Source organism: Taudactylus pleione, unplaced genomic scaffold (assembly GCF_031769625.1).
Source record: "Taudactylus pleione unplaced genomic scaffold, aTauple2 ptg000329l, whole genome shotgun sequence".
NCBI classification, from domain to species: domain Eukaryota; kingdom Metazoa; phylum Chordata; class Amphibia; order Anura; family Myobatrachidae; genus Taudactylus; species Taudactylus pleione.
The window spans coordinates 1,145,869-1,158,271 of record NW_028284730.1 but is presented as its reverse complement, the minus strand read 5'-3'; the positions used below and the strand labels follow the sequence as shown (position 1 = coordinate 1,158,271).

The following is a 12,403-nucleotide window of genomic DNA, read 5'->3' as shown; positions in this document are numbered from 1 at the left end:
ATATATGAGAACTAGAGAGGGTATTTGCTATGTTCGTTTTTTACGCTTTTGGTGTTTATGTTTTTGGCACAGTTTATATGAAATGATTTTAGCCACAACATTTGCACTGTTTATTTGATTGAAAAATAGGTGTTTAGAATTGTGGCAGAAATGTGCCTGAATTATAGAAACCTCTTCATTTTGCAGCTGCAGCTCCCTTCTAAAGTGACGGGAGCTATTAAATTGTTTGTGCCGACTTCCGGTGGGCGGCCCAATGCTGTGGCCGCGTTTTAGCTGAGCTCCTTCACAGCTCCATGAGCACCGCGATTTTATGGGGCTTTACCCCTCCGTGTAACAACCCCACACCAACTGGGACACCTGGGGATAGTAGCGGGTAAGGGGCCTGACATCGCCCAGGTCCCCGGGACTCCCTAAACCCTTGAACACGAAGACGCTGCTCTCCTTCCTCACCTGGCCACCATCTTCAAACGCAGCCCTGCGGCTCTAAAGACGGGTCTCTCTGCCCCGGCTGTGAGGACCGAGCCTGCACTCAATGTGGGGGTTCCCCACTGTACCACCGCCACGCTGCCTCTGCTCCAGCATCACCAGGAAGGTACTGTGAAGATGGAGCTCAGTGACACACAGTGACACACACGCGCGGATGGCCGCCATCTTCCTTGCTGGGTGACATATTTGTGAATTCAGGATTCTGCTGCATGATCCATTTTCATTACTTCGCGGAAAGTGAGTTCAAACAACTGCTGAACACCTGTTATATCATCTCTTCTAGTGTTTGTGAATATATTATCATTATCAATATCATTGTTAGAAGAGGAGAATCTGGGGGAATCCTGCTATCCTTCCCTGCTTTGACAGTGTTCAATTCAATTGTCTCCTGTGCAAATATCATTCAACTGCATCATATCACCTGTGACACCAACCTGCCTTTACAGCCACAATTATCTTCATTTCAAAAACATAAATTCTTTAAATGGGGCAATAGATCAGGGAAGCTACTTGCTTCCATGTTGCGACAAAAAGCAACTCCTAAATATATAACTAATATCAAATCCACAAATTCAGGTTCTGTAACAAGTCCCGATCAGATAGCAGAGGAATTTCTTCACTATTATGAAACCTTATATACGGCTCCTCCGGATGATTCTGCTTTAAATGCAGATTTCTTACGTCAGGCAGGCCTACAACATATTACAGTAGAAGACTGGGATCAATTAGCTGCCCCTATTACAGAGGAGGAAGTACGAGGAATTATCAGCAGTTTACCTACGGGCAAGACACCAGGTCCAGATGGCTTAGGAGCAGATTATTACAAAATACTATCATCCCAGATATTCCCCTATCTAACTGCCCTATATAATTCTATAATGAAGGGAGGGGAAGCACCCCCTAGCTTTAATACGGCACGTATTATTGTTTTGCCAAAACCAGGAAGGCAGCCTACCTCTGTAACATCCTATCGCCCCATATCAACCCTTAACCAAGACTTAATAATCTTTCCTAAACTCATAGCTCTACGCCTACAGCCAATCCTGTCCAAATTAATTCACCCGACGCAAACGAGGTTCATAAAAGGACGACACTCTGTCCTAAATATCAGAACGCTTATAGCTGTAATGACACATAACTTTTAAGCGAATGAAAAACAAAATGTGGTGGTTAGTTGTGCTGCTGATAAGGCATTTGATAGGGTTAGCTGGTCCCGCCCTATTCGCATTTTTAACTTTCAAGGTTTTGGTCTCGAATTTGTGCATGTTTTCCAAAGATTGTACAAACTCCCAACTGCTTATTTAACTATTAATACATTAAATACTAGACGTTTTTATCTTTAAAGGGGGACTAGGCAGGGTTGCCCACTATCACCACTGCTCTTCAACTTAATGATAGATCCGTTAATTAGTCACTTCTACCAGCTGTCTGATTGGCGAGGTATTCATGTAGCTAATCATGAAATTAAAGTTTCCGCTTTCGCAGATGACCTATTTTCACAACCCCAAACAGGCTATCCCTTTATTAATGAACAAATTACGAGTCTTTGCCAATGTAGCAGGATTTATGGTCAATACCTCCAAAACAGAAGCTCTAGCATTCTACCCCGATGCTCGTATGGGCTGGAGTAGCGCCTTTCCATTTAAATGGGCTAATCCCACTTTGAAATATTTGGGCATACTGATTCCCTCACATCCTTCTAATTTATACTCAGTGAACTATAAGAAACTTTTAGCACAGACATTAGAAGACTTTCGCAAATGGAGTACCTTGCCCCTTTCTTATATAGGCCAGTGCCACGGTCATTAAATGGTCAGCTTTCCTCGTATATTGTATTTGATTCAAATGTTACCCATTCATATATAAAAAAAAAGATCTTCAAACACTTACTAAAGAGATGCAACGGTTTATATGGGCTAACAAATGTCCCAGGATCTCTCTCTATAAATTACAACAAACCATGGACTTGGGAGGTCTAAACCTCCCTTGTATAAAACGTTACTCTATAGCAGCCAACTATCGCTTTGCTATGGATGGATTAGCGGAGCCAATAATTACTCTTTGTTTTTACTAGAACAGGCATTTAGTCCAGTTATACATCTTGTGGCATTACTTCACACCAAGCCTTCCCTGATGCCAACACATGTCAGAGACAATTTACTTCTCTTCACCACTTGCAGTGCTTGGAGACAGCTCAGATCGCTCCTAAAACCTCATTCCCTTTTACTCCCGTTAATGAACAACCCTGCTTTCTCAGGAGGCTGTTCATCACAATATATTAGTGGTTGGCATCTCGGGGGGTCTGAAATATCTATACCAATTTCTAGATGTCACTACCTTAGAACCTCACACACTTAGCCAATTGCAAGATAAATTTCCTCATCTTATCATTCCGCTATTTCCTTATTTACAAATTTCAAACTATCTTTGGACAACAATTAGATTGATGTCTGATGAGGACAGACAGTTCTGACTAGACGATGCGTTGCGTCTCAGGCCTCTGGAGACTTTCTTATCATCCTGTATTTACACATTTATTCGCCCTGTTATCGATTTGGAGACTATGGGCCTGATTCAGACTTGGGAATAGAGTGAGATATCTCTCTCAACTGTGAACCTGAACAAACCATATTGCAATGCAAGGGGTGTAAATACATAATTTTTTTTACATGTGGGGTAAATACTGGCTGTTTTTGCATGTAGCCCACAAATGCTGCACAGCTTTATTATTACTCTACAATGTAGATGTCAGTTTGGAAACACTCCTCCCAAATCTAAATCTCTCTGCACATTTTAAATCTGCCCCAACCGCAGTGCAGCATGGTTTCACCAAGATGATCAGTTGAGAGAGATATCTCACTCTGGACCTCATTCAGAGACTGTCGTAAGCGGCGGCTCGGTCGTACGCATCCGATGTTTCCAAACCACGCATGCGCACGGTTAGTGGTGCGCATGTGCGTACGAAGCTTTGCAATCCAAAATGCTGTAGATCATACGGCTTACGAGCAGGAAGTGGCTTCCAAGAGTTGATTGACATGAAAGGCCGTTTGTGGGTGTTGACGGGGGTGGTGGTCTGAAAACGCAGGCGTTCCTCAGCGTTTTAAGAGCGTTTTAGGGGCGTACATACATTACCTGCTACGACCGACATAGAAGGCCGGAAGTAGTAAAACGTCACTCTGCCAGCAGGTTCGAGGCCTGGCTGATTGTACAGCTTGAGGTTGGGTACGTGCTCTCGCAAGCCCTAGAGTACAATCGATACTATCGAATGTTATTGATGTTAGGATTGATGTTTCTATTTTGAGCCACACAATGCAAGCAGCTAATAATCGATTGATGAAGCTAATAACACTGCTAATTGGCATGTAATTGATTCAGCTGCGTTTGCATTAGCGAATAATAAGAATAAATAAATTTCATGGGGATGGCTTTTTCTATGCATTTTTTTTTTATTTTTATGGGCATCAACACAACACAAGCGGCCGAAACCATCAGAAGAAAATTAACATACAGCAACAGACAACGACTGACGATTGACTCGATCGCTAGCTGCTATCACTCGCAAGCTAGAGGAGGTGTATTGTTCATGTATGGGCGTCACTTTGGTTGCGACCGACCGGCCGTGCGATTGCTTCCTTTTTCAGTTTCTCGGTCGTTAGGCGTACGACCGAGCGGCCGCTTACGACCGACTCTGAATGAGGTCCTCTATTCCCAAGTCTGAATCAAGCCCTATGTCAGGAGGTCTTACTAAATGGAGAAAAGTCTTCCCAGATATTAACTTATCCCAAATAACAGTAGTCAACCAGCGATTAAACAAACGTGATTGCTGTATCATATGCAAAATGAATTATAAGATCCTACACCGGCATATTATACTCCCAAACTTAAATTTTAGTAGGACAATCTGTTTACTCTAATTGTTATAAGTGTGGTTCGCTGGGAGTGGACATATATCACTGTCTTTGGCTGTGCCCAAGAGTAGTAGAGTTTTGGAACCAAATTCACTGATATATTCAACAAACTCTAGAAATAAATATTCCTCTTTCACCAAACTGGATATTTTGGGGGGAATTCCCTAAAAGGCCTTCTTACAATATAACCAGGGGTAACAAATTACTCTTTTATAAGATCGCAGAAGCTGCTAAGAAAACAATTTTATCGCAATGGATAGAACCCACAACACCAAGCCTTACGCTATTCCTACCCAGAGTCTCATATTTATTCCTCATGGATTGGACAGCTACGTCTACTAACAGAGAGGGTATGGCCGAAAGGTTCTTCTATACTTGGTTACCATTTATAATAACCCAGTCCCCAGAGTTGAAACAAACACTTAGAAAATGTTTCCAGTTAACAACGTGGTACAATATGATGGTTTTGGATGGAGGTGTCTATATCTAGAAAAAAAAGTATGTAATTTATATAACTGATAGCTCTTGTATGTAAAAGGAGCCTTATTAGCTGTTCTGTTGACGTGTTGTTTATATATCCTCCTTATTGTTTTGTGATTGTAATTTCAAAAGACACTATGTAATATTTGTGTATGTTTTTTAAGCCAATAAAAAATTATTATTGAAAAAAAAAATTAGTTTGTGCCATTTGGCACAAGTGCTACGGATGCCCATTACGTATTCGGATGTCGCTCCAAAATGCAGTGGTATTAGCTGCATAAAGCGGCTAAACCTGTGCAAACTACTGCCCAAATGCCCGACTTTGGGCAGACTTTTACTCTGTGTGATAAGAAATAATGGGCGTCTGCATCACTTACGCCCAGAAGCACAAACAATTAAATAGCTCCAGTCACTTTAGACAGGAGCTGCGGCCATGAAATATCATTGCTGTAGAAAATGGTAATTTTTACCAGCTACATAAGAAATTACATATATTACGTAGCAACTGTCTGGTTAATCTATCCCTTTGAGGTCTGTTAAAATTACTCTATACCTAATCTTTGTAACCAGTTTGATAATAACTCTATAAAAATCTATTTAGACTTAGATTTATGCAAAACCCTAATAATATGAATATATTATCACAAATTTGTGAATCTAAAAAGAATGGGAATATGTGTCTTTACGAGAAGATGATTCGTATTATGCTACTTTGAGATGTTATGTCATATACCTTATCCTCATTAATATGCTTTGAGACTTCTGATACCTGTGACAAATATGTCAAACTTGGTAATATGCTTTTCTATTCTGTTATTGATATATACATGTGCATTATGCTATTGTTAGATGTTATGGCTTTTTTGCTATGAAATTCACGCTAATTATGATTAGTACGACAAATATACCAAAATAATTTATATACATATAAATATATACAGGTTGAGTCTCCCATATCCAAATATTCCGAAATACAGAATATTCCGAAATACGGATTATTTTTGGCATAACTGAGATAATAAAACCTTTGATTTTTGATGGTTCAATGTACACAAACTTTGTTTAAGCCACAGAATTATTGAAAATATTGTATAAAATTACCTGCAGACTGTGTGCATAAGGTGTATATAAAACATTAATGCTTTCTGTGTTTATATTTGGGTCCCACTCCCAAGATATTTCATTATGGTATGCAGACATTCCCAAATACGGACTATTCCGATATCCAAAATACCCCTGGTCCCAAGCATTTTGGATATGGGAGGCTCAACCTGTATATATCTATCTATATCTATCTATCTATATATATATATATATATATATATAGATATAGATATATAATGTGTGTGTGTATATATATATATATATATATATAAAAGAAACAAGTGGATTGAGTGCCAAGTAAATATAAACCTATGTAAATATTCCTAAATAATACCACTGCCCCTGTGCCCTAGTGATGGGCAACCGCTCGTATCAAAAAGTAATTAGTAATGGTAATTTACTAATGATGTGAATATTTGTACATGAATTTTGATAAAAGAGTGACTGGCTAGTGAACAATACTGTGTGTTAAAATGCTAGTGCTGAGAATAACAATGCTTGTGCAATATGACTTACAATGTATATATATAAAACACTCATGTGATATAAATAGAATAAATAGTGTAAAAATACATGCAAATCAAATAATTTGACATAAAAGTTAATAGTAAAAACACCAATGATACTAAAAACAATCAAAAATTGTTTTTAAACACCAAAAAAAGAAAACAATTAAAATAATAAAAGAGCATTGGTGAAGCAGCTTATCTGTGGTAGAAAATCAATAGTCCATATATCAGGTAGGTCACAGCTCCGACGCATTTCGTCCTTTTAAGACTTTCTCAAGGGACTCCCACCCAGCAATAGCAGTCTCACAAGCAGACAGCTGGAGTGCTGCGTCAGATGACCTGGCCTCCACAATCACGCGACCTAAACCCTATTGAGCTGGTTTGGGATGAGTTGGACCACAAATTGAAGGAAAAGCAGCCAACAAGTGCTCAGCACCTCTGGGAACTCCTTCAAGACTGTTGGAAAATCATTCCAGGAGACTATCTCATGAAGCTGATTGAGAGAATGCCGAGAGTGGGCAAAGCTGTCATCAAAGCAAAAGGAGGCTACTTTGAGGAATCTAAAATATAAAACATATTTTGATTTGTTTAACACTTTTTTGTTTACAACATAATTCCATATGTGTTCTTTTATAGTTTTGTTGTCTTCAGTATTAATCTACTATTTTGAAAATAATTTAAATAAACAAAAAGCATTGAATGAGAAGGTGTGTCCAAACTTTTGACTGGTACTGTATATATGTTTCAGTATTGAAAATATTATATTTTTGTTTGTACGCAATGTTTAGTCCATAACAACACAGTGTGGTTTGCTTAATTCTCTTGATACCATCAATCAACTGCAGAAGGATGAGCTTGATTACTTCACGGGCATCTGTAATTATACCCACTCACCAAAAATAATTCACCCACAAAATGAGGACAAATATTAATAAACACAAATAAAACTTCCAGTGTCAAATATTTTTAATATAACAATAATTGTTATTACATAAAATGATGTCAAGCTTACTGTCACTTTGCAGATTATTGAAATTTGCACATTTTAAAACATAGCCATTAGCTTCGGAATAAAACGTACAAGTCCTCTATTCCTCCTTTCCCCACATAAAATGTATTGAAGCAGTAAAGAAAATGTTAGAAAGAGATCCAAATAAATCACAATTGGAGATAACCTTCATAATTGAAAGCATGAAGTTTATATTAGATCATAATTTTTTTGAGTTTGAAGGTACTTATTATCACCAGAGTCAGGGTACAGCGATGGGGACAAACTATGACCAATTGTATACAAATTTACTAATGGGTGAGTGGGAGGATTTGGTTACAACTCAGTTTTGTTTCATAATATTTCCTTTTACCGAAGGTATATTGACAATCTCATCTTTATTTGGCATTGTAGAACTGTTCATTGAACAAATTCATTAAAATTATTTTCATTTGAAGCTTACATATAAACATCAAACAGACCATATAGACTATCTAGATTTAATGTTGGAAGTGATGTTAATGGGAATATAAGAACAGAAACATATTTTAAAGATATAGATGCTAATAGTTATATCCCATCAAATAGTTGTCATCATCCGACGTGGAAAAATAATGTCCCTTTCGCACAATTTCTAAGGAGAAGAAAAAAATTGCAGCAATACTGGTGATTACTGGCAACAATCTGATAAAGTTAAAGTTAGATTCCTTGAAAGGGGATATAAACTGGAAATAATTCAAGATGCTAGGCATAGAGCTTGTCAAGGGATGAACTTCTGACAGAAAAAAAGAGTATTCTGTTAGAAACAACCTAAAAAGTAGACCTTTTATCACACAGTTAAACAAAGAAAATGTTCAAATTAAAAAAGTTCTCAAACGTCATTGGGGTATCCTACAAAAAGACCCCATCTTAAGTCCACATCTGCCAACAAGACCCAATTTAGTTTTTTAAGAAAGCAGTCAGCTGCAAGAGCATTCTAGCACCCAGTAAATTAAGACCAGTCATTGATAAAATCAAGGATAGTAATACTGGTATGTTTCCAGCAAAAAGAGAAGGTTGTTTTCCCTGTGGCCGCTGTATTTGCTGTAAATACATGGAGAAGAAGCCATTCAGTTGGCAATATGAGGGAGGGATTAAATACACTGTAAAGGGCATACTAACATTCAACACAGAATTTGTAATATATAGAATAACTTGTAGTTTTGGACTCTCTTACGTAGGAAAAACAAAAAGAAGTTAAAAAATTAGAATCCAGGAGCACCTACGTAATATAAAAAACAATGTAAAATTACATAGTCTCCCTAGACACTTCACAGAATTCCATAGTTCAAACCCTAAAGACCTTTCCTTTACAATTTTAGAGCATGTAAGAGAACATCCAAGAGGGGGGAATAGAGAACTAGCCCTGTCTAGGAGAGAATCCTTTTGGATTTATACACTAGACACCCTGGTACCAAAAGGCTTGAATGAAGGGATAGATTTGGTCATTCCTTTAACTTTGCTGTTGAGAAATGTTTATTTTAAACTTCTTCATATTACGTGACTTAACTGAGTATTATTATTGTAACTCAAAAAAAAAATCACTTTATTACACTCCTGTAAAAGAAGTGGGCCTCCGTTAGATTTAAAATTAGTGGATAAATTCTAAGATAGTGCGCACAAGGGTGTAAATATTATTTGTATAAGGATAATTTACACTAAATTTGTATGTATGGTAGTAAAAGCACCATATTATATGTTTGTTATTATATTTTATGCATTTTTTTTATCTATTTTTGTTCAATTATTTGTACAAGGTCTGATTTATAAATGTATTATATGTATGTTATTATATGTACATAAGGTCACATTTACAATTGCATGTTTGAATTCTAAATATATGGATTATGCACAGTGGGCCTGATTCAGAGCCGCTCGTAAGCGGCCGCTCGTTCGCTCCGAGCGATGTTCACACATCTGCGCATGCGTATGGGTCGTAATGCGCATGCGCCAACCAGTCAGTGCGGTCGGAAATCGTGTGTTCGCAAAATTGCGGGTGCCTGCTAATTTGAGTGACAGGATGAGGTGTTTGTGGTTGGTAACAGGGGAAGGTGCTTGAAAACGGGGAGTGGAGATCAGAACGCAGGCGTGCCAAACTGTCAAAACGGGCGTTTTAAGGGTGTGCATAATTAACAAAGCAGCGTCATCGACCACGTCACTTGGTTGTTTCTTAGCCTGAACTGTTCGCATGATTGCGGTAGGAAAATCCATCCACAAGCACTGCAAGCAGTTCAGACGCCTTTCGATGTACTCGATTAATCTAATAAATAGCGGAGATGATGTAGGATGCGAGCGGCCAGGAGGCGTCTTTACAAAATAGCGAGCGCATGTTTGGTTCGCTCGCTCAGACATAGAGGCGTCAACAGACCGCAAAGAGCGAGCGCTCAATTTAAATAGCCGGCCCCTTTTTCTGAATGAGCGAGCACAAATAGCGTCCGGCTCTGAATCAGGCCCAGTATTCTCTATGTAAAGTTGAAAACACTATATACATCCCCTTTAAGAATACCACTAAAATATGCTATATAAAAATATTTCACACTTTTGGTACTATCAAATAGCATCTATATGACATTTTGGATTACTTTATAAGTTCTGTTTATAAGTTCAGTGAGAGCGTTCCATATGGTGTCACCTCCCAAGAGTTCATCGCACAGTCAATGCAGGAATGCCGTGACAATTTTGGGGGCGTGTCACATCCTGCGCCTGCAATTCCGTACGCAATAAAAATGGCTCCGGCTTCTCAGTTCCTATATCTATTCTGCGCGACCAAAACTTCAGCACATGTACTATGTGCAATTCTTATATTTGTCATAGCCTGCAATGGTGCAAGGAGGGTGGTACGGGCCCTTACGGCTTACCATTAAGAAATTAGCAGCCGATATGCGGTATCCCCTAAAATCTTACTGCTGGTGCCATTAGCTGCACCGCTGAGCGAGTCACAGCGGTCTGCGGCGAGGTGAACCCCTGGCAATCAGTGACAGCGGCAGCTCAGCAGCTCTAGAGTGCTGGACATGCCCCCAAAGTGACGAGAAATAGGGGAGTATTGTGCGGATACAGCAACATTTTGACTGGCCACACCCCTTGTGGTTTGTGGCCAAGCTCACTTTTTTCTGCGCGCACCTTTGAGGCACACACAGAGTACAACTAATAAACTACTTGCACCACTATCTATCTACGTCTCTCTATCTATCTTTTCTGCACCCTCATCTCAGTTCAGGGGCAAATGCTGGGGTAGTATGATAAACCTATATATATATATATATATATATATATATATATATCATACATGCCTACCCTCCCGGTTTTCGCAGGAGGCTCACGATTTTTCGGGTAACCCCCCGCACCCCCGGAAGGGTAGGCATTTCTCCCGCATTCTGCCCACTTCCTAGTGAAGTGGGCAGAATGAGGAGAATAGCCGCGGTGATCGCGGGTCTCCGTGAAGGGGACGGGGCTTAAGTTGTGATTCTGCATGAATCACAGCATTTGGCCCCGCCCCCGCCGCGAGGGTGTGGGGCTTAATGACGCGAATTGTTAGGCCCCGCCCCCATCGGCCCTCTGCTGCTTCTCTTACCCGGGAAGAGATTTTTAAAGGTAGGTAAGTATGATATATATATATATATATATATATACACACACATGTATATACACACACCCTGTATATACATACATACATACATACATACATACTGTACACAGGGGCCAGACATACACTGACCTGTGGGAAGGTACTCTGGACATGCATGTTGGTCTCTCCTCACTGCCAGTGACAGCTGTCTTCCATCCTGTGCTAGGCAGCTCAGCCTCTGCACTCGCAGGCTGACTCTTCTTTTGATGTCAGCACCCGGGCTGTCCACCAACTCAGTTGCTGAGAGTAAGGTGATCGGTCAGGTGAATGAGCTTCAGATGACACGGGGGCTTCATAGGATGACCCAGGGGACGGAGCTTCGGATCACCGGGGAACCCAGCTGTGGGTGACCTAGGGGGCGGGGCCTCATGCTGAACAGAGGTGGAGCTTCGGTTGGTATGTGGGTGGAGCTTAGGGTGGCAAGGGGCGAAGCTTCTGACGGTCCTCTGGTCAGTGCTGGCGGGGCTTCAGACAGTCGATCGGTTGGAGAGAGTGAATAGGCAATACTTCAGTGCAGCAGCCGGGACTCACTGCACTGGATCATATGGGCCTATTTTCATGGGAGGGCCTGGAGCTGGAGCTCCACACGCCCCATTGTTAATCCGGCCCTGTGTGCATGACTGAGTCTGAATTTGTATATGAAGTGCTACGATGCAGCGGCCGCAGCTTTTTTTCATCATTTTTTAGATCATCATCGACAGCCGCCCGTTTTGCAGCGAGCCCATAGTGTTAATTTTGATAGGAGTGACTTCTATCCAGTTTACTGTAAAGCACAGCTTATTAATAGCTGTGTTCAGGGTATGTGGCAGTGCCCAAATCCAGAATGTGTCAAGTATAACAGTAGGTAAATAGAATGCTCACTTCATGGCTGTTGTTTTTTTTTGTTTTTTTTAAATCTCTTTTTTGTATTTGTGATGCTTGAAGTGGAAGTCACTTACAGGATAGTACAACTTACAGGCTAGAGTTTCTCAGACAATGCTTAGGTTCCTTCGCCTCATATGCAATATGACGTGTTATTTGTATACCATCACGCACAGTCTGTTACATGCTATTATTAACTCTGATTGTTTGCAAATGGAAAGAAAAGATCCCTGTTCCTCTTACTAGGACTCCGGAAGTTCTTGATTACAAGGATTCACATAAAGCCTTTTATAATCAGGAGGCAGGATGGAGCCGTGTCTGTGATTATATTTCTCATTCATTTTATGTTTGAGGTGCTCACAAAATAGTTTCTGAATCTGAGTTCTGGTATCAATCCTAACGC

At 40.0% G+C, this 12,403-nt stretch overlaps 1 protein-coding gene across 1 annotated transcript in view; it reads left to right on the top strand.

Moving 5' to 3' along the window:
* FAM178B (family with sequence similarity 178 member B) overlaps positions 1-12,403 on the top strand; it is a 425,328-nt gene that overhangs the window by 216,050 nt on the left and 196,875 nt on the right. The gene's annotated exons all lie outside the window — the stretch shown is intronic.